Source organism: Rhodnius prolixus, unplaced genomic scaffold (assembly GCF_049639745.1).
Source record: "Rhodnius prolixus isolate KJV_2025 unplaced genomic scaffold, Rpr scaffold_2, whole genome shotgun sequence".
Lineage (NCBI taxonomy): Eukaryota > Metazoa > Arthropoda > Insecta > Hemiptera > Reduviidae > Rhodnius > Rhodnius prolixus.
The window spans coordinates 18,813,226-18,836,005 of record NW_027411592.1 but is presented as its reverse complement, the minus strand read 5'-3'; the positions used below and the strand labels follow the sequence as shown (position 1 = coordinate 18,836,005).

At 34.1% G+C, this 22,780-nt stretch overlaps 2 protein-coding genes across 2 annotated transcripts in view; one reads left to right on the top strand and one right to left on the bottom strand.

The window, feature by feature from the left end:
• LOC141449197 (putative fatty acyl-CoA reductase CG5065) overlaps positions 1 to 7,916 on the bottom strand; it is a 36,848-nt gene extending 28,932 nt beyond the window's left edge. Inside the window, exon 1 of the mRNA XM_074118367.1 lies at positions 7,752 to 7,916. The gene's annotated coding sequence lies outside the window, so the exon portion shown is untranslated. The remainder of the gene's footprint in view (positions 1 to 7,751) is intronic.
• LOC141449200 (uncharacterized) overlaps positions 1 to 22,780 on the top strand; it is a 180,490-nt gene that overhangs the window by 14,324 nt on the left and 143,386 nt on the right. The window lies entirely within an intron of this gene.

Genomic DNA, 22,780 nt, shown 5'->3' with positions numbered 1-22,780 from the left:
CTCAATCTATTTATCTAACTTCCGAAACTATTTCTTTTTCCTTTCCAATAGCAAATCTGTACTTTTATTTAACCATTTCTGGATACATATCTTCATATTTTTACCCTATTAGAACTTATTTTCCTTTTAACTTTGATATCTAAACCTTGCTAAAGATGGTCCAATTACAGGTTCATTCAAACAAATACCTTTAGTAACAGAACAGAAAGTAGTAGTTCTAACTACTTTCTTAATAATTTAATTTGAAATAACTACTAACTAGGTAAAATAAAGTTAACAAACTTTGTGATTTGCATATTTTTGAATAATTTATGAAAGGTAACTAATTATACTATTCTTCTACGTACTATGAAAATCTTGAACAAATCAAAAGATTCTATGATTAAGAAATATTACGTTCTACTTGTTTTTAATTAAATTCTAGGTTGCTTAAAAATTATGTAACATTCATTGACCTGTAATTCTGGGGCAATATTTGGCTTCTTTTTTGGTTGCAAGAAACAATTCTCTGGATGAAGAAATAAATAAATTTATAGATTTACAAAGGGATAATTATTTATTATTGTTTGCTTTTTTCATCTCCTTTTCATTTTCTAAAAGTGAGATACATAGACTTTCTTCTTAACTTCCGGAGACGAACTTTATTTCTAAGGACTCGCTTGTCCTGGCGTTTCTTGGATGGTACACGGCTGATATGAGCTGTTTCTTACAGAACTGTTATAATAAAGAGTTCAGAAGCTACTCCTCACTAATATCACTCTAAATAAATGGTTTCAGTATTTAGTTTTATTAACTTAATTCTATTCAAGATCTGTGCAACAGTCTATTGAATCGAAGTGGCAGCTAGAAGAGTAAACAGTGTTTTAAGTATGTTTTTTAAGGAGATAGCCTGAGGAAGGAACCGGTGTTCTGTGTAAGTGGACGTCCTTGGGGATATAATCGAACAAGATCATCGTCCCCGATAGTTAAGTTTAAGGGGTTTCAAGGGCAGAGGTTTCGCTCTTCATCTATTATCGGTGTGGATTGAATAAGCGACTGAAAACACTAAGTGTGCATGCAAATAATTAAAGTGGTCTTCATAAAGTAGACTTCACTTCAAGGCAGCCTAGCTCCAGAGATGCCACATTTGTCTTTATTGACGAGTCTTCTTTTATGATACATCGATATGATAGAATATTTATGTGAGAAGGTCAGAGTCAATAGCACAATTTGGAATTGGCTGCACGAGGTCATGACCGTATTTCACCAGATGTGTATGATACAGTGAACGAACAGGCAATTGGTACGTTGAGAAAATGTTGAAGTTTGTTCATTATCTGCGTCAAACGATTTTGTGTTTGCTAGTTCCTTCTCTTGATTTAAATCCAACAGATTATGTGTGGGATATGTGATAGGTGTGCGCATAAGATGTTCCTCCTCGATCAGGAAACGACTTGGAGCATCTGCGTCAATCTGCGAAGGGTATTACTAGAAGATATCGATTCTCGCATACTAATTTTGTTCCGATGTGTTAGAGAGTCTATTTGTTTATCAGGGCGTGGTAATATCATTAAACTTATTTAATAGTTACCCATTAGATTTCGATGCACAATAAAAATAGTTATCTCTCCTACTGCTGGGAAGAGTGGCTATAGTAATCGTTCAGTTTACCTACCTTCAGTTTGACAATTACGAAAGTTTTGGTGGTATACAGAAAGGAGTTTCAGGCCAAGGATAATTGATTTTATTACATTAACATTACAGTTACACTATGTAAATACGTAACACAGTGTTAATAATCTTACTCAGATCATTATCAAAGTTTAGTAAATACTGCTATTTTCTCAATTTATCCCAATTAACAAATTTAAAGTAAAGTAATCGTCTATTCATTGAATTTTTTTCATTAAATTAATTTTTCCTTTAAGTTTATAGTATTTTGACTAAGTAAATGCATCAGTAATAGATCCCAAGTATAGTTAACTAATACAACTTATAATCCTAATTGATCAGTTTCCTTCGATGTTAGACTTGTTTGTAATGATTTTGTTCATTACACGTAAGTAATGAAATGGTTTTAGACAAGGAGCAGCCGCTGCTGCCATAAAACACAAACCACTTTGTGATATTCCTTGGTGATGGCAACTGGGTGAAGAATTAGTTGAACTCTTCTGCTGCAATTTAAGTACTGAAAAGCCAGGGGTTTCATTGCTGGACAATTATCCGAACACAAATACGCTTTGGATTTTATCATCCATTTAAGAAGTATCTGAAATTTCTCTGAGGTATTATGAGCAGTGTGTATTGGAACGCAACATTGAGTTCAGGATTTATTACAGGAAGAGAAACTGGATAGACCTTTGTCTTTTGTTCTCCAGAAACTAGATCTGGCTTTGTAGCTTCAAACTTAAATTCCCAGTAATTGCATTTGTACGAATAAATTCTTCAAGATTTCCATTTTACTTGAATGATTCACCACAAATAAGTTTTTTTTTTCGTTTTATCTTCTCCTGATGGTATTCAATTACAGTTCATCCAATTGATTTAGAAATATTTTGTTTTCCTTGTGTAATTTTTTTCAGTATCTTCATTAAATCAATTACTTAAGAACAACTAGAATTTCGTATATTAAACGAATTTTGATTGAATAATAGCCATTTCTTGATGTAATAATTCATATTTGTGCAGTACACCAATAAGGGTTTATCTCAGAGGTTTGTATAATAATCTTGCACAGCGGTGGTTAGTACACTTGATTCCCACGCGGATATCCTTGGTTTCAAATCCATCTGCCTTGCCCTAGATATTCTTTTTCTTGGGGGCCTCTTACAATTCGAATTTCCGGGCGGTGCACAGCTTTTTTTTTTTGTGGCATTTGCTGACGCATTCATTATTAATGCGACTCTCATAATCTGAATTAGTGTTTCAATATACCAGATTATGCGTATAAAATGTACGTCAGCAATACGCTTCTTTTTTTTAAATGCGTACTTAGTGAATTTAATATGTGGTAACTCTTTCAAATAAAACTCCTGTATTTTTAAAAGGTTTAACAGTTCAGTGTCACTTTAATGATCTGGGGTAAAAAATACTTTAGATTAAATGATGAATGTTTACAGCTTTGAGGAACGTTTACATCAATAAAGGCATTGGCAGTAATAGATAGTAAATTTTGTCAAAAGAACGGGTTATAAAATATTAGTCCATTTAATATTATCCAATGGACAAACTTATCATAAAGAGTGAGAAACAATGCTGATCAAATTGAAATGCAACCTTTAAAATTCACACCCAACAAATAAACCAATTCAATTTGTAACCAGATTTCCAGAAAGGGAAACATCGATTCTACTCCACCTGCTACGAATAAATTGAAAATAAATTTAATAAAAAATAAGGGAAAGATTAGATAAGAGGTTAGCGTATGTACTGAATGACAACGCGGTGATCCCACCGGGTTCGAATGGTGCGCAGGTGGTCCTTAAATTTCCTCTTCCTAGGATAACAGCTCACTCTCCGGTGACGGACACAGTGTTGTATGTAACAGTAGAACACTATCCGGAGGCCAGCAGTGCACTGAAAAAAGTTTCCGGGCGTCAATAACCTCAGATGTTGATACGCCTTAAATGATAAAATTAAAAAACAATGCCAGCTGCTAAATGCTATGGTTTTTTTTTTTTACTGCGGGATTTTAATATTTAAATTTTTTCTACGATTTAAACTACCCAAACAGTAGGATTTGGTGCAGGCCCTGATGGCGTTAGTTATTGAAGCAATATCAGACACGGGGTTCTCTTAGAAGTTTATTTAGATTGCTTTAGACGGGCGGTTCCACCTAAAAAGGGGAAGAAACGCAGACAATCCAAAATGCCCATTGTTCCCCGTCCACCCCTCATCACATAAGAGATACCGGGGTTTAAAAACAAATCCGGCTAAAAGTTGCCAGATGCTAATTTAATAAACTAATAAAGTAGCTACAGGACACTAGGGAGCATGACGCGACTCAATCGCCCAGTGCACTGAATAAACCTAGAAAGTTCGTTAAGATTGCCAGATGCTACAATCTCTGGTAGAGAAACATTTACCCTACCGAAGACGAGGAATCTAGTTTTAGAATAAACGGGACACACCTCTACAAAGTGCCGCACAGTCTCATTGGACTCACCACAGCCAGCGCAAATTGGCGACTGAGTAAGGCCGCATTTGAAAAGATGATACGCTAAATTCGCATGTCTACTCAACACCTGAACCAACTGGCGGAGCCGGGACCTGCTAAAACCAACCATATCCGTTTTCAACTGGCCAAGAATTTCCTTAGCATGACGGCAGTCAGCTCGGGATCTCCACCGTTTCCGATGTTCTTTCAAAATCCACTGCTCCACCTATGTTCTACAACGTCGATAGGATACAGGGATAAATCAGAAGTTTATTTAGTCGCACTACTAACTTCTGAAGCTTGCTTTTCTTTCTGTGAGACACAATAAAAGACCTACCGCGAAAAACGTACCGTGACTTCAAATACTAACGACAGTATGTAAACTTTAAACTATGGGTAAATACATTATTGTGGAATAAATAATCTGAAAGTAATTTACTAGCAGTAAATTAGGTCTTTGGCATTCAGGTTTATACAATTGTAATGAGGTTGCTGGATGAAACTATGACTTAAACTTAACTCCCATTGCTGGAGTATACTTGTGATCCTCAAGAGGCTTGTTAGTATGCCTTCCTTAGGTTAGATCTATCATGGGGAAGCTATATAAACAAAATCCATTGCGATTATTGTTGTTATTGTGATTATTGTTGTTCTCCACTGTTAACAGAACCACGATCGAATGACAGTGAACTAAATTTGGCCTGGGGATGGGACCATAACCAAATACTTGCACATCAACTATCTCTACAACCCCTTTTACGTAAGGAAGTGTTTGGAAGTGTGTGTTGCTCAGGTTGGGATACCAGAGGCTAGATTTCAGGGTGTTAATCTACTCTTTACTTTGAGGGGTGCTTTCCCTATGTTCTGGTCACCTAGCGCATGTACTGGAATTAGTGGGATAAGGTGCCATGCTTCAAGAAGTAGGAAAAGATTGTTTAGATCAGATTATAAATGTAACAGTACATGTTCCGTTTCGTAAATCACAATAGTCCCGACAATGAATCAGCTCAAACCATTAGAACATTTTAAAATTAATTAATCGATTACAAATACAAATTCCCTAATTTTAACCATAATAATTACTTCATGTAATTAATTTATTATATATTAAAACAGAAACTTCCTTTTTTTAAGAAGATAACCTCATGTTAAATTCAATCCTCTGATGCCATCAGACGTTAGTAAAGACTGTACAGTTAGGAACAGGATTAATAACACATGAAGTTCATAAAAATAAAACAATTAATTTTCTATCTTCTTAAATTTTGAAGTTATCAGAGCATACAACTGGGCTGATTGTTAGCGACAGGTAATATTACAGGTTATGTGATTTTTTGTTTATTAGCTTCACCAAAATACACATAATCGCTGGGTACAAACATTTTCCGGCTGTAAACATCTAGTTTGGTGCGTGCAATTGGTTGTTGAATATTCCAGGATATTGTGAGTTTCTTCAGTAAATACAAAATGAATGTTTTTTTTAATAAAAAAAGAGTATTTATTGGTGATAGGAAATGGGAAAAGAACATAGCTATTCTTGAAGTCAAATAGCTAATCCGGCAAAAGTATTTTAAGTTTGACATTACCTTATTTAAATACCTTGTATCAATAAATGATATAAGAAAGTATTTATATCAGCTGATAACTTGCAATACATGACTTGTACATCGCTACATGGTATGATGCCATTAAATGCATGAAAATGTCGGCAGCAAACACTTCTTGCCGCTTTTACCATTATCAAATTTTCAAACTACCATGTAGACTGATCCTTGAATACTCGTGTTTTTAAATTTCTATGATGCTCATACTTATTCAGCAATCTAGCTTTTTTCAAAAAAATATATGTACATATATTAATTCTGTTGTGGAATTTGTCGTCTAATTTACTGAGTATTGCCAACTACCTACAATCCTCGAGTGATTTCGAGTTTTAGTTGAGTATGGACTTGTTACTGGGAGTTCCATAGTTCAAGACCGGGAATAATATTTGTGATACTCGAAAATATTAGCTGATAAGTTTGTACTTTCCCTATTATCGTGACTAGTTTTTATTCCTAGGTATGATCAAAATTAGTCACATTGCATTAACGACTAAAAAGTAGAGATTTCGTCATAAAATCTGTGATGACTATATTTATGTATACTAGAGGACTAAATAGTAAGTTATCCATAAAATTGGTTGACAAAAGCTACAATTGTTTTTCGTAATTGGGTTAGAACTAATTTTTGCCTAATATGATTTGTTCCGACCTCGACACTTTCTTCTATATTATCTGGAAGTTTGCAAATGTTTGCATGCAGAGTCTCGATTTTTCCGGTACTAGTGGAGAGCATCTGATAAGTGTTTGTCGAAGAAATTCTGTCTAATGCCACGGCTTTCCTTCGAGATCTGTTTGTAGTATGTGGACTATGATGAAAAGCATCTTCAACTTTTCTTGTCTCTCCATTAATTCATTCAATTCTCTTCATCCACTTGTGAAAGGTCATAATCTTAAGGTTGGATCTTCATACATTACTACAAAATAAACTCAAGTTTTGGGTGTACCATAAAAGCTTTTTCAGGAAATAAAGTTTCACTCGATAATAACATGCCCAGGGTTAACATTTTTCCCTACAATGTGCAAAACATTTCTACAATCAATCAAATTTCTACAAAACAAAGTTCAAATCAAAAAAAATTTCTACAAAAAATCTACAATTGTATTATAAATGGCGGTTCCCAGGGCCAGATTTAGATGAAAAGAGACCCTAGGCTAATCCACTTATGAGGCCCTTTCACCACCCATTTGTATGTTCCAATCTACACAAATCTGCACTTTATTTATGCAAGAACAAACCAGAGCTTAGAAGCATAAGGCACGTCAATATTTACCATTGGAATCAATGAACGTATGAACTATACTTGGTGCAATTTAGTATATACAAACAGAACAGACCGAATGAGCCGAACGCGTTCAAATACATTTTTATGTTTGTTTATTAGTCATATGCGTAGAATTTTTCCTTATTTTCGGTTCAGTGTTTTAGTGTTCACTGTTTTTAGAATAGTGTAATTTAAATTTTGCTAACAATTTGATTGTAGGCCCCGCTTGATCTTGAGGCCCTAGGATGAAGCCTAATTAGCCTATAGGAAAATCCGGCCCTGGCGGTTTCACCGAAAAAGGGAAGGAACGCAGGCTATCAAAAAGGCCCTTAAGACAGTAACCTTTTATTAATGTTTTACAATAGACCAATTGCGTATGTAAATTCATCAGGAATAAGTATTGGCTTTAAAATAATAATGCTAATCTTACTTTTTTATGGTTATATCTTTGTATTTTTAAAAAATTACACTCTAATAATAGAATTTTTTTCACACTAAACAGTTGAATAAACTGAATTTAAGAAAAACAAAATCCTTTAGAATCCATTCCGGTAAAAAATAGGTTTTACCGAATTGTGTTTCCTCCTACTCTAAAATGACTGTATCCACTAAATGCTTCAATAGGTTCACATTAAATTGTAGTTTAGTTAAACCGACTTAAGTAAAAAACCAATGGTTCATATTTATAATAATCTAAAAATCATGTAAATTAGTTCATAGAATAATTTGAAGTGAGTCATGAGAACTTACCAATGAAAAAATGTTAGCTAGAAGTAGCTTGATAAACAACACGAACGGCAGTGGTTAGATTCACGTAACCCAGAAGAACACGTTTCACCATGTGCTCAAAGTCACTGTACTAAACCTGGTCAGTCGGTCTTACTTCTATTCGTGACACTGGCGTTCCCTACTCTAGGCCAAACCGTTCGTTCCTCACCAATCTCCTCCCTCTTCTATCTATGTGTTGTTTGTAACAATACTGACGGCCACTTTCACTCGCCGCGTTCGGCTTCCTCTCAGATTATGTTCCTTTATTTGTTACTCTTCCTATATTGTTTATTACTGGTGTGAGAATCGTCCAGTGTACCCACAATCTCCATTGACTTGAAATACATTACTTCCGTCTTGGGAAAATTTGTTTGGAAAGACTCGCAGACTATTTAGTAGTACTGTATTTAATAAAGGAAGTTAAGTTATCTATCAACTATTTAATCTTTACTTTTTTATTTATTATTCAATATCTGTTTTACTGAAAAATAACCCATTCGGCTTAAAATAATAATTATCTAATTTCACGTTTTAAAATTCGGACGGAATTATTTATTCCACGGTTCCTAACTTGAGCCACAGATAATTTGGTGAAACCACTGAAAAATGTGGGTTACAACATTATTCTTAAGATTTTCTTTTATGCCAAAAAATTCTTGAGTAGTGAGCGACTCCAGTTAATAGAAGCATTAAAACTGTCTTCACAGTATTCCAAGAACATCTGCAAATCTACATTTCTTGAGAAGTCGTCAAGATTTTGGAATTTTGGATCGAAATAAAAGGTTGAAATTGTTCGTCAATTTGAAGAAAGCGATTTATTTCCTAAATTGTTTTTTCCAGCGTTGCTGGTAAACACATTTTTTTTTTGCGTTTATTTTTGCTACAATCAGCGCGTTAACGCTATAAGTAACAGTGATAACAGGGTAACAACAAATAACAGAAGAATACGAGTGGAGAAGTTACCCAGTGGTAACACTCCAAAACAGGCTATTAGTCGCTCTCTTCACTTGAGAGGAGATCACGAGGCCACTGTCTCTTAAGGCGTCTTGTCGGGTTGTCAGGAAGAGTTCTAGAAGAAAGATTTTTAGCTAGAGGATTTATATGAGATTGCAGGCTGAAGTGGAGTTTTCGGTATCTTGTTTTAGCGACTTGTGTGACAAAAGGAATGTTAAGGTCAGTGTGTATAGTCAAGTTGGAGACATAAAAAGGGCTGGTAAACACAAAGAAAAATTTGGTTATTACAAAAAGTCTTGCGTTTTTTACTTTCATAAAAGAATAGAACTGAAGGATTCGTACATTGCCAGATGGTTACCAACTAACTAGCAGTCATACATGGATAGCGTTCCCGTTTTCTAAACATTGTTCCATTTCTAATTACCAAAATTAGAGTTGGAATTGGCAGAAAATAAAACAAATCCATTAATCAATGAATGTAGGTGGCTGGAGGACTCCTCGCTAATGTATAATGGTTAGTGGGTTCCATTCCCGGTGTAGGCCCTTGGATTTTATTTAATTGGTTAATATGAGGATTAAATAATAAAGAATTTAGTCAATGAATATGTGTACTCTCATAAACGAAGCAAAAAGATTTTTTAAATGGTGCTCCAGGAAGCATGAACTTTTATTTTAACATTTGAACTATTTGATATAAATTAAAAATAGTTTTATTATTTTTCTTTTTTTATTATTAGTTCTATAGCTCGAATAGAGTTATGTAAAGGAAAAAAATAATCTTGAACATTTAATTACGACATTAAAAAAACTAGAGAAATTTAATTTATATTTGCTTACATGTATCTACAGATTTCTATTATAGTTAGTTCGTTGTCTTAAACAGTGTTAGGTAACAAACAAATGGAACTTGCCTTTTATCTAAATGGAGAGCAGAAATAGCTCATATGTATTATTATAAAAACTTCTATTTCGTTTCCATAAAAAAGTTTACTTACTTCTTTTAAATATTGTTTGATGTAATTGCTTTTGATTCTCCGATTGATAATTTACATTTACAGCTATAATATTATCCCAACATTTATGGTGCTCTTTCATTTTTATGTAAGCAGTAGAAAAATATAGAAAAAGTGAAAAATGTAAGTTTAGAAAAAGTTACTTTTTCACATTTTCATTAATCTAAATTTGAACATTTAGAAGGCTTTTACGTACAATAATTTACATTTGAGCTCACAAAAATGGTTAAAAACTACAAAAAAAATTAAAGTTAAGTGCATTTTTGCTCAATCGACTACATTCATATTTGGAATTTGAGTTAAAACTTTGTGAATATGGGAAAGCAAGAGCAGAAATAATGTTGTGATCTTTCATTTTTTGATTTTTTCTCCAGGTAAATACTCTTCTCAAAATTACGGAAATATAAAAACAAAAGTCTTCCAAAGTGACGATTGACCTCCATTTCTTTATTGCACATTAAATTTGAAGGGAATATTTAATTTTTTTTTTTCTTTTCTTCCATTAAATAGTAGAAGTCTTGTAACATATTCCATAATTAAAAATGGAACAGTAAAGATGATTTTCTATATTATTGTTTTTTTTTTTTTATTTGATGAACTATCTCAGAATATTTTACGATGGAATGTTAAGTGGTGGTAAGTTCAATTCCAGAACTTGGCCTTAAATTTATATCAGTTCAAGCTAGGTTTTTCTGTGTCCATTATCAGGTGGTTGAGATAGCTCCTTTAATATTTTTCAGAACTCTTGCACATTTAAAAGAAAGAAAGATATTTTACATTAATAATTGCATCTCTGTTTATGATGGCAATCGATGAAACCATATCATGCCAAGAATACTTTGTAAGCAACTTCTTACTACTGCTACAGCATCCCATAAAAAGGATATTTCCGAAGATAATATTTTTATTAAATCCACTTTCTTCACTCCAACAATTTGCCAAGCCACCAGTCTATTTGCTTAAAACTAAAGATACTCAAAACTTTTTTGGGGTCTAAGAGCCAATTAGTACTTTGATATCAGTTATGATGAATGGAGGAGAATCAAAACACCTCTAAACGCACCTTGTAAGTTATTAGTAATTCGATTATTCATAGAAAAGTATTATGCATATTTTACTTAGTGCATTACATTAAATAAATTCATTACAATTAATATGTATGCAATTTTATCACAACGATAATGTAATAAAATGTTTTTTGTTGCTATAATTTTCAATTTACAATGCAAATATATAATGATGTAGGAATAAAAAAACGAAATTCATTTTCAAATTTCCAATCATAGAAAATATTCAGGGTAAACATTATTTGTTTCTCCTCTTAATTTCTCAACTTCCAGTTCAATTTGCACTTTCGGCGCACTCATTCATTTACACTCGTTTATTGTTTTGTCTGTTTAATTAAGGCGCTTCAAAATCTAATCTCCTGGTCAATGCACAGCCACCGGTTCGTGTAATATTGTTACAGACATCAGTGACGTCACCACTCTTCCGGAAATTATGCAATTAAATTTTCTTGAAACTTAATAATAGAACTAAAGACTAATGGAGAAATCGGAAGCAGTTACCAGAGAAGACCAAATGTGGATTTAAACCGAATAGGTCCACGATAGACCATATTTTCACTATAAGGTCAATTTTTGAGAAAGGAGGTGAATAATCTCTTCATTGATTTTAAAATGGCTCATGACCGAGTGAATCGTATTTAAATGTATGAGAGAACTTGGTTTTCCGGAGAGACTAATTAGACTGGTGGCTATGTGCTTGAGAGGATGTTGCGGAAAAACCATGGTCCAAGGCAAAACTTCTAGGGAATTTGAGATCAACACGGGCCTCAGGCAAGGGGACCCGATGTCGCCAACCTTATTCAATATTGTCTTAGAAGCGATTATTAGAAGGCTATCAGTCAATCTAGGCGGGAATTTGTACACTAGGATGGTGCAGGTAGCTGATAACTTGGCTTTATTGGCAAGATCTCAGACAGAGCTAAAGGAGACATTCTTGGAAATGGAGGCAGCGGCCAAAGAGTTTGGATTGAAGGTTAACTGCCAGAAAACCAAATATTTGATCGTGACAAGAAAGAGAAGGATATTTCGGAACCTACGGGTGGGGGAATATACCTTTGAAGGAGTGAGGAATTTCAAATATTTGGGTACAGTGTTAACCTCTAAAAACGATGTAACAGAAGATATTGCTACAAGAATGGCTGCTGGAAATAGTTGCTTATGGGCTCTTCAAGCGGAGTTTAGAAGTAAAAGTGTGTCAAGAGCAGCAAAAATATGTTAACTAAGGCTTTTTTTTAAGACTGAGCTGAGGCTGATTGTCCACCTATGGCTCAGAAACGTGGGTTTTGACCCGAGCAGATGAGCAAAGGATACGCAGGTGGGGAAAGGAAAATATTTGGACCTACGAGAACAGAGGAAGGCTTCAGAATCAGGACGAACCAAGAAGTGGCTTAACTATTTGGTGAGCCTGATATTGTGTCTTGCATAAAAGGCAGGAAGACTGCGATGGTTGGGACACATACACCGAATGGAGTATACAAGGACTCCAAAAAGAGCGTTGTATGGGCATCCTGGCGGGAAAAGGCCCCGAGGCAGACCACGGCTGTGGTGGCTCAGGGACGTGGAGGATGATATTGTTGGAGAACGGGCTGCGAGGGACCGTGAACGGTGGAAAGCTGTTGTGGCTGAGGTCCAGGCCCTTCATGGGTTGTGATGATCAGGGAGAAAGAAGAAAGATATAGTTTAGTGTGGCCTCCGGATGGTATTGGGTCGTTACAGATAACACTGCCCATCACTGGGCAGTAAATTGTAAGAAGCTCCTAGGAACAGAAAATCTAATTAAGAGTCAATGATCTCTACTAAAGTTACAGGAAAAAAAGTTGCAATTCAGTTGTCGTTATTCTAATGTCCTGTTTCATTCTGTAAATTTTTTACCGAGACTTTTTTTTGTGTGGATCTCTGGCGATCTTTCGATTTGTTTTTTTAATGCTCTACCAATATCTGTGATCTTGAAATTATGATTGTTACAAAGTTGATATTGCTAATTCCTTGGAAATTCCACTATATTATTTCAGTTGCCATTTTTTAGGGTTTACAAGGATTCTAACTCAGTAATCAGTATACCTTTCATGTACTGAATGATCAGAATGACCAGTTCTCAGTTTGTCCAATTTAGGAGAATTGCAAGTAAATCAAGAATGTGTAGAGAAGTATTTCTCCTAAGAAGAAGTATAAGGAATCTTGAATGTTTAATGACAGAGCACTATCTCCTAGGATCTTGTGTATTTAACCTGGGCAGTGCATTTGTGATAGTTACAGTTAGTACTCATCTCTAACTAGAAGTAGTGAGTTGTTTCAAATTATCTATCATAAAAATGAAAAGAACATAATTCTTGCAATACATACCAACTTACATATTAAGTTAGTCAATAATATAGATTATAGCTTCATATATAAAGTGAAGTTACATAATAGCGCACTTGGTAATTTGACATAATTTTTGTTTTGTTTTTGTAACACCTAATTATATTTAGTAAATGAGTGCTGCAATGATTTTCACGTTAGTTAAGAACGTTAAGTTACGTACTGTTTAACATCAAATTATGTTATAGAATATTCGACTCTACGATTAACTAACAGCGGATGTTGTTCTGCTATATGATAGTACTGTAATGTCGGCCTAGAGAATATTTCCTTTTTAAATTAAATTATGGTAATGAATTTTTATCTGCATTTGTTTACTTTATGTTGAGAAGGAAATACGGTTAATGATTATTATTTGAAGCTTAAACTTAGTAAATTCACAATTGGTAAATTCCCAATTTTTTTTATTATGACATCTAAGTTTGAGCTTACATTATAAACAAAATACATATATATTTTTATATGCCTTGTTGTGTGAATATTGTTTATTAAGTTCACAAAGATTATTAAAATTAAATAAATCTAAATCATGTATTCATAAATCAGATTTTGTGATTCGTTTTTCACAAAGCTAAAATACATCCCCACTTCAAAAGTAATATTTTGTGATATATCTTTTTCCCCATACGTTTCGGATCTCTCTGGTTCCATCTTCAGTCTGAATTAATATTTCTGATGGTGAAAAAGTACTGTAATCAAACATGAGGCCATATGGTCAAAAGTTATCTATTAATTTAAAACATACAATATGTAGGTACAGTACATATATTTTTTCAAGCATTAATTGAAATTTACTTCTGCAACAATAGTTGCAACCAAAGATTCAGTTATTACTTAATACTGTCCGGTTGTTTACAGATGTTGGGTTTCAGATGACAGATGTTTAGTATTTTTTAATGTTTTAGTTGAATTATTGATAAAATATTTGTAGTACTTATGGCCTCATGTTTGATTAAATGTATGTATTATATTCCATGAAAAATAATTATATATATTATACGAATAATAATTATGGTTGATATAATGATTTAAGTGGTGGTAATTTGTTGACATCTATAACACCACACTTTTTTTAGAAAAATAAATAACGTTTTGACAGAACAGAGAAGATACGCTATTTGGTGTGGTGATACACATACGTACTTACGGAGATTGAATAATGTTGGGCATGTTTCTCCTACAAATACATTAAGTATTTTATTTAAATGTTAAGTAGCATGAAGTTTTTTAACATAATAAAATTATTAAAACTGAAGATGATCTACTAAAGAGACCTGAGACGTATCAAAAGTAAACCACGTAACATGTATTTGTGATTATTAAGTAGGTATGTTTTGGTTTTATTCGAAAAATTTGGTACACAGCTAATCAATCTTGTACAGTTTATTAATAAAAATGAACAGTATATTTATTAAATTCCATGTTTGTTTAGCTAGCTAATTGCTTTACATTTCGATAGTGGAATGGTTAAAAATGCTGCAGATATTAAAATTATTAATTGCCTTAGAAGTTATTTTTATGAGAAAGAAAAAGCCTTTTTAAATGTACTTATGTTCAGAGTAAATTTTGCCAGCCGCATTTAAAGTCGTTGCTAGCGACAGCACCTTGGGTGTTTTAAATAATACCTTTTTGAAAGAATGTTTCCGACTGTAACATATCTTTAGAACATTAAGCAATTTTCAGTTATTTAAGGGAACAAGTCCCTCGTTCACTTGAAGTAGAATTTCGATTTTAGTTAAAACTATTGAATTTTGAACATTTATTTAATGTTACTTTTGCACTGATATAAGCACCTTGTCTAGTAAGTGATTTAGTAGATATATTATCAATTATTTCTGTTGTATTATCATTTAATACTTACCTACTTCTTTCAATTAATGCTACTGTTTACGTCTCTGCATTATCTATGCAGGTATTGTACACCTACACCCAAAGACCTACAACCACATCTAAGATGAACAGTTAATCTTTGAGATGGTCATATTGTACTCTTTTTTTTTTTTGGTTTTTGATGCAAAAATATCATAAAGTTAAGTTTACCTTATTTAATAAAAACCAGAGTGCAATATAATATAATTGGTCAACATAATCCCTTAAGATGATGTTCGAAAGCTTGGCCAAAATAAGTAAAATGAATTGCTGAACACCTGTGCTTCGCTACGAAATGCATTTTTATTAGGAATCATTTACGTATATTTGGAGTCACTAGGGACTCCCTCCTTGCATTCAATATTAAAACACAACTTTTAATTGTAACATTTTGAGATCAGATTTCCTCAGTAAGTGTCATTTCAGGGTCATGCGTGGATGACCTACATAACTAGGATATGAAGACTTCAAGGGAAGGAAGGGTCCATTTTATAGATTTTTCAGGAGAGCGACTTTAAGGTTTAAAACGTAACAGTTCCAGTGTTAAATTGAAATATGCTTTTGTAATTTATTCAGTGCATTGAATGACCATTTCTTTAGTATTCCTTAAAAGTATCAAACAAATATTTTTAAAAATCAGGGCCTCTGTATCTATTTGTCTGTATGTCTATTTTCCAATTTCTTAGTATAACCCTTGAATCAGATTGTGAAAATAAGAATACAATGTAATATAGAGATCATATTTCTCTATATAAACTCCATGCAATTCCCACGACAAAATTCTATTCATCTGTGAGTCTAGTCATCTATCATGCAGGGTGTTCATGACTAATTGAGTTTCAGAAAATAATAATATTGTTTACAAATTTTCTGCTTTTATTTTGAATGAACTTATGTATGTAAATTATAATATACGAGGTGTGTTCAAAAAGTAACGGGAATTTTTAAATTTCGCGGGTTTGGAGAGTCTGATTGTAAATTTTTTTTTTTATTATGTTGGTACACATGCCCCTGAAGTACGATAAAATTTTCAGTAATATTCATTGTTTACTTCTTAAGTGGCAGCCGTTAAGGTTAGACGTTTTTTTCGAGCTTGGCGATTTTTGTTAGTTAAAAAAAATGGATCAAAGAATTTGTATTAAATTTTGCGTAAAAAATGAAATAAAGTGTGTGAATGTTAATAAAGGCATATGGTGAGTCTGCTATGAGTAAAACAAGGATTTACGAGTGGTATAAGCGTTTCCAAGATGGCCGCGAAAACGTTGAAGATGACGAACGACCTGGACGTCCAAGCACATCAACAACCGATGAAAACGTGAAAAAAGTGAAAGAAATGGTTATGAACGATCAACGAATCACAATCAGAGAAGTCGCTGATGATGTTGCCATATCAATTGGCTCATGCCATGAAATTTTTTCGGATGTTTTGGGTATGAAACGTGTGGCAGCAAAATTTGTTCCAAAATTGTTGAATTTCGAACAAAAACAGCGGAGAATGGAAGTTGCTCAAGAGTCACTCAATGAAGTCGACAACGATGCGGATCTACTGAAACGTGTTATAACAGGTGACGAAACATGGGTTTACGGATATGATGTCGAAACTAAGGCTCAATCGTCCCAGTGGAGGCATTCTGGATCGCCAAGACCGAAAAAGGCTCGACAAGTGCGGTCGAATGTGAAGGTTATGCTCACTGTGTTCTTCGATTTTAATGGCATAGTGCATCATGAATTCTTGCCACAAGGTCAAACAATCAATAAGGAGTACTACCTACAAGTTCAACGCCGTTTGCGTGAAGCAATCCGAAAAAAACGCCCGGATTTGTGGCAAAACAATTCATGGATTTTGCACCACGATAATGCACCTGCTCACACTTTATTGCTTGTTCGTGAATTTTTGGCCAAAAACAAAACTTTAACGATGCCCCAGCCTCCATATTCGCCAGACATGGCTCCATGTGACTTTTTTCTATTTCCAAACATAAAGAGAACATTAAAAGGCCGTCGTTTTACAAGCATAGTTGACATTAAAAGCGAATCGCTGAAAGAACTGAAAGCTATCACAAAGATCGAGTTTCAAGGGGAGACGGGTATTGGTGTAGAGGTTTTGAAGCATCGATTTGAAAGTGTGACACCACCAGTTTGGAATTCCACGTAGGGAGATTTACTTTTTATTTACATAAACAAAATTGTTTATAATAAATAGGTGCTGCCATTTTCGTCCATAACACCTATTCTTTATTTATGTTGGATTTGAAGCTCTGCCTGAAAAAATTAGCTGATTAAGTATGATTTTGCTTACTGATACTGTAAACTTCTTGATTAAAGCGATAGTTGATTCGTATCCACAGCTGTACTAGTTCAACACTCATCATCCGCCTCACACGCATTACACGCTACGCACTTTATACGAGGTGTGGCTATAAAATATCGAGACTATTGCTATAAAACATTTTATTTTAAATTTATACATATTTAGTTATTATCACCTTCAACATACACCACTCCCCTATCCCTACAAAGCTCCACGCGAATTTACCATTGTTCGAAAGAGTGCTGGAAGTCTTTTTCTGTGAGCTCCTGCATGACGCATTCCGCTTTTTCTTTCACAGCTTCAACGGACTGAAATCGTGTTCCTTTCAATGGAGATTTGATTTTGGGAAACAGATAAAAGTCACATGGGGCCAGGTCAGGCGAATAAGGCGGATGGCCTAAAACTGGGATGTTGTACTTGGCTAGAAACGTCTAGACAGACAATGCAGCGTGAGCCGGCACGTTGCCTTGATGAAGAACCTATAACTTGTTCTTTCACAAATTGGGCCGTTTTTCCTTAATCTTTCACGGAGTTCCTCACGGTAGTAATGTTGATTAATTATAATCGATATTTTCATCCGTTTTGCACGTGGAAGGGCTACCCAGGTGGTCATCATCTCCGACGTCTTCTCGGCCATCCTGGAAACGCTTGAACCGCTCAAAAACTCGCGCACGTGTTTAACATTCATCGCCTTAAATTTCTTTTAATAAAAGATAAGTTTCAGTAGCGGTTTTACCAAGTTTCATGTGAAATTTCACGACAATTCGTTGCTCTGCTACATGTGTAGTATCATTTTTTCCTTGGTTCCATGTTTAACAGCTGACAGGTCGTTAGGTTTTGGCGCATGCATAGTTCTTCTGCAGCTGCATCAGTTTCGTTATTTAATAGCCACACCTCGTATAAGATCACTTTATATCTTTTAGCTCCTAAGAAGAGGGTCATGAGTAGTCCCTTCATGAATCGCACTTTCGGCGATTTGACTAAAATTAGTCAAAAGAAAATATCTTTTCTAAATCGAGAACTATTTTCTAACACAGGGGAAGTTGGACCCTGTGAAATTCTGAAAAGATTTTCAAATTTACTTCTATTTTTTTTTTACTTCATTATTTATTTTAAACATTCTTTTGGAGTTACAAACTTTCGTAAAAATTAGAGACAGAAAATGGAAGAGAAATAAAAGAAACACAAATAAGAAGTAAGAGGGAATGTTTATAGTCTAGTGATTTCAACCTTGGCCGTCCTTATGTTATTTAAAACTATCTTAAGTTTAAGCCATTAGCCACTCACAGTGTGCAATGACGATATATCAAGTTGGACAGCAAGGAAATTGTTTCTAAATATTTTAATATAAATAATTTAGCTACGCTGTTTTATAAATCATTAAATTTATTGACTTTTATATTTTCTTGTTTAATTTAATGTCTTGACCTAAGGCATTAATTAAGAGAGCTGTGCAGTATATCTGCCAGTAGTGTGATATTTACAGTGGGTAAACTAGATATTTACGTCTCCTAACTTGATCACACACTCTCTAATTTCATCATAACCAGGCCTATTTAGCCATCAAGGTACTATTTTATCATACTCACTACATGTCCGGAACCTTTGTAATCTAACCGCATCGCTACTTGTAATTTCAATTATTTAAGTAAATATCTGGGCGATGTGAGGTTTAAAATTACTGTATGTACTTATTTCTAACATTTTCAGATTTTTTTCAATAAAATTTAAACATTCTTTTGGAGTTGCAAGTGTAAGAGCACTTTGGCGGTGAGGATTTAGGCAAGCTTTGCTGTAAAGTGCTATTTCAGGGTCATGCATGGATGATCTCATCAGCTCTCTAGATCTAAATCTTAATATTACAGAATATTATTAAGAATTAGATCTAGAGATGTAGCATAAACAACCAGGTTTCTGCCTAACAATGTAGATTATATAGAAGCTGTGTTCCATGTACAACTCCTCTACAAAAACTAATGCTAACCAATTTATATAATAGTTATCCTTGATGATTCTTCTTCTGAATGTTCTGCCAAAGGCAGTTAGGAATCAACTGCGGCTGCATTAACAACACTAAGTTCATTCTGGTGGCTCCCACTTCTCTTCCTAGAGAAGCTAAGTCAGTGGTTTTATCAACTTGGGTAAGTTACGAAGTGGTCTTTTGAGTGCTAGGCTCAATTGATCCATTTTGATGGAGAGAAGTAACCTGGTTAAAAAACAGTTTGGAAATTCCATGTTAACAAAATTGAAAGGATACAGTGCTGCTAATTTTTTATTTATTTTTTAAATGCAGGTCTTATGAAGAAGTAGTATGAGTGCCCTAGGTCACTGCAGGCTCAGAAAATACCTGCATTGCATGGCCCTGGCAGATGAGATAGCCTTTGTAGGTTCTGCCAGAAAGAGGAGGAAACGGCACTGCACGTGTTGTGTCAGTGTGAGGGGCTTGTCCTAGCTAAGGATATTACTTCTCGGGGAGGAAAAACCAAGACCTGAGAGCTTTACCCTGGAGCCGCTATCCAGAATTAAGAGTCTGATAAACGGACGGGTTCTGGAAGGCGAGCTTTACAGTGTAGGGAGCCACAATAGATTCAAAGGAGTTGCATTGGTGTAGGCCTTGAGGCCGCCCTAGTTGAATCTATCTATCTATGAGTGCCCTATCTAAAAGAAATATAGAATTAGATATGCTGCTGGTGGCAGAAGTTGCGAAAATCTGATTTATAGTAATGCCAAGGATTGGCTGGATTCAATACAAAAAACAAGTGGATTTTATACTTTGTATTCCAGCCTTATGACACTACACTAACGATTTTTCGGGCAAGTAAATGCTTATTTATGTAATAGCAAACAATTAGAAGTGAAAATATAAACATTGGCAAGAGATAACATGAAATGCATTATTATTATTATTGTTTCTAATGTGAATAATAATAGTTATGGAACTCACTTTATCAGATCCTAACACCTTGCAAGTTATTGAATAACTTTTTTTATGGATATGTGTACTTAAAATGCAGAACATGGTTTTTCTTTCTTTATTAAAAATAAAAAGCACTTGTATTAATTATCTAATAACTAACTTCCGTCTCCAATTACAACGATTGACTAAGATTATTATGTAGCTGTAATTTATACTTAATGAGAAATTGTTATTCACATCACCGTTAGTGTAAATATCATTTTTTTCATTTTGCTTTCTCCTTTTCATCTTTACTTTCCAGTATTGGATAACACTATGGCAACCGACAATAAGTTTTTGGAAAAAATCAGGCAAATGGAATTGCCGCTCTACTAAATAATTGTTTTTTAGATAATCTCGAAAACGGGACCTTTTTCCTTTGAAAAATGCTCTTAAAAAGTTCAGCTGTTATTATTTGAAACGATTAACGAAAAAATATTCATTGAGGTCACTTGCGGGCGAGCTTGGCTTATCTCTCTTATTCCATTTCGGTGTATTATTGGGTTGGCTATATCAATCAGTATTATTAAGAAACAAACATGTAACCAAAATTCCTATTAAAAAGATAAATAGTAGGCGCTACTATTTCTGGTAATTTACTGGCTTGTATGTATTGCGGAGATGATAGATTTGTGAGGAGAGTGTGATATTGACTGATTTCTAAAAATTGGTAGAGATACATTTATCTAGGAGGGCGCCACGGTAGCCGAGCGATTAGAGGCGAGACTTGCGAAGCTAACATGTATTTTGGTACTGGGTTCGATTCCCAGTCTTAGGCCTTGGATTTTATTTAAAGGTTAATAAAACAATTTTACAGTAAAGTATGTTTGCTAATCGCCTCCGTCCAAGACATCTAATTGGTGGTTGGACGTAAAACTCGCCTGAAAAAGCAGGCATTACTTTACTTTTACTCTACAAGGTGACGGAGATGCGGATGCGAATAGTTTTCCCTGTTATTTTTAAAGACTCTCGCAGAACATTTTGATCATCTTCAGCTCTAATATACTTTATTAACCATATTATAGTTATTTTGTGCTCTAAAAATAGAATACATAAGATTAAATGTCACCTACATATAAGTGGAATACATTTCTAGATGACCGTAAAGCTCGAAAGGTCATGAAGGCAATAAGAAAAGGGAAATCTAATGATTAAATATTGATTGAAAAATTTCTATCAAGGATTATCGTGATTTATATTCCATTCTAGAAATCGATTTAGGTGATAACTGGAAACTTAAAGGAATCACAGGTGGGCATTAGTTCCATTGAGTAAGCCATTTTTGGAGTTTTCTCTGTTAGCCTTATTTGCCTGAAGCCTACTGACCGTTCGTTTGGATCACGTTTGGCCGCTCATTACTGTCAGAATTATTCGTTAATGCATTATTGTTGTCCTTGCATCACTGCATAAGTCACACTTCAGTGCATGGTTTTTATTTTCTTGTAGCTTGCTATATTGGCTGCGTAAATCTTACTATCAATCGGAACAAAACTAAACTGTCTGTACTGCATTTTCATGAAACCATTCATAAAATAGCGGAACATATTTACTTAAATTATGGATTTATCTAACTGAAAATTGTAAATATGTGTGAGGAAGGATAAAATTTGCAGAAGGAATGAAAATATGAATGATTGGGTGATTAATGTGACTATAACTTGTATTTGGAATAGGTAATCCCAAATCTTAACGGTTCTTGGTCAGGCCATAAGTGTATATAATGAGTTTTGAAAGAGCCAATTAGAATTCAGTGCTTAAGAAGTCAAGTTATCTTTGCAGGTGTCTAGGCTAGTTTTAAAAAATTATTGATTTTAGTAAATAGTGGCAAAAATAATATTAAAAGCAACAAATGTCAGTTTTAATTAACTGTAATTTGTAAAAAAAAAAGACATTCTTATATTGTGAAGAAGCTGTTCTTTTGACTATTCAATCGCATTGTATGAGATATTTGACTCTGGTGACCGTAATTTCTGGATTGCACCATCTGAGAATGAAGGTTCAAAAAGTGTGGTAAAATTGTGTAGTTAAATTCTATGAAATCATTAATTCTTTCTTTAAGTTCGGCTATTAAAATGACCGGGTTATTTTTCTTTCTATAATCGTTTGATTCCTAACGTCCTGGCAAATCAGTTACCAAAAATCTGAATATTTGAAAATTTGGTACGCATATCCTCTTATTGTGGCTTGAGAAGGCTAAAACCAAGAAAACTCCAAATAATGCAATTGCTAATATCTGCATTCCTTACAGTGCAGTAACCTTTTCATAGCTCTTAGCGAACTATACCAGCTTTATTGTTTTTTTTTCTTTATTATTGATATCTTTGATTCCTCAAGACATCCAATTCCGATGTCTTTTGTCCAGAGTTTATCCAAATGTTCCTTTCGTGTGAAGGAAGGCTTAAGTGTTATTTTAGATTGTTAACACTGAGTGAATTCTTACCGTTACCATCTACTGAGAATGTACATAAATAGAAAAAGTA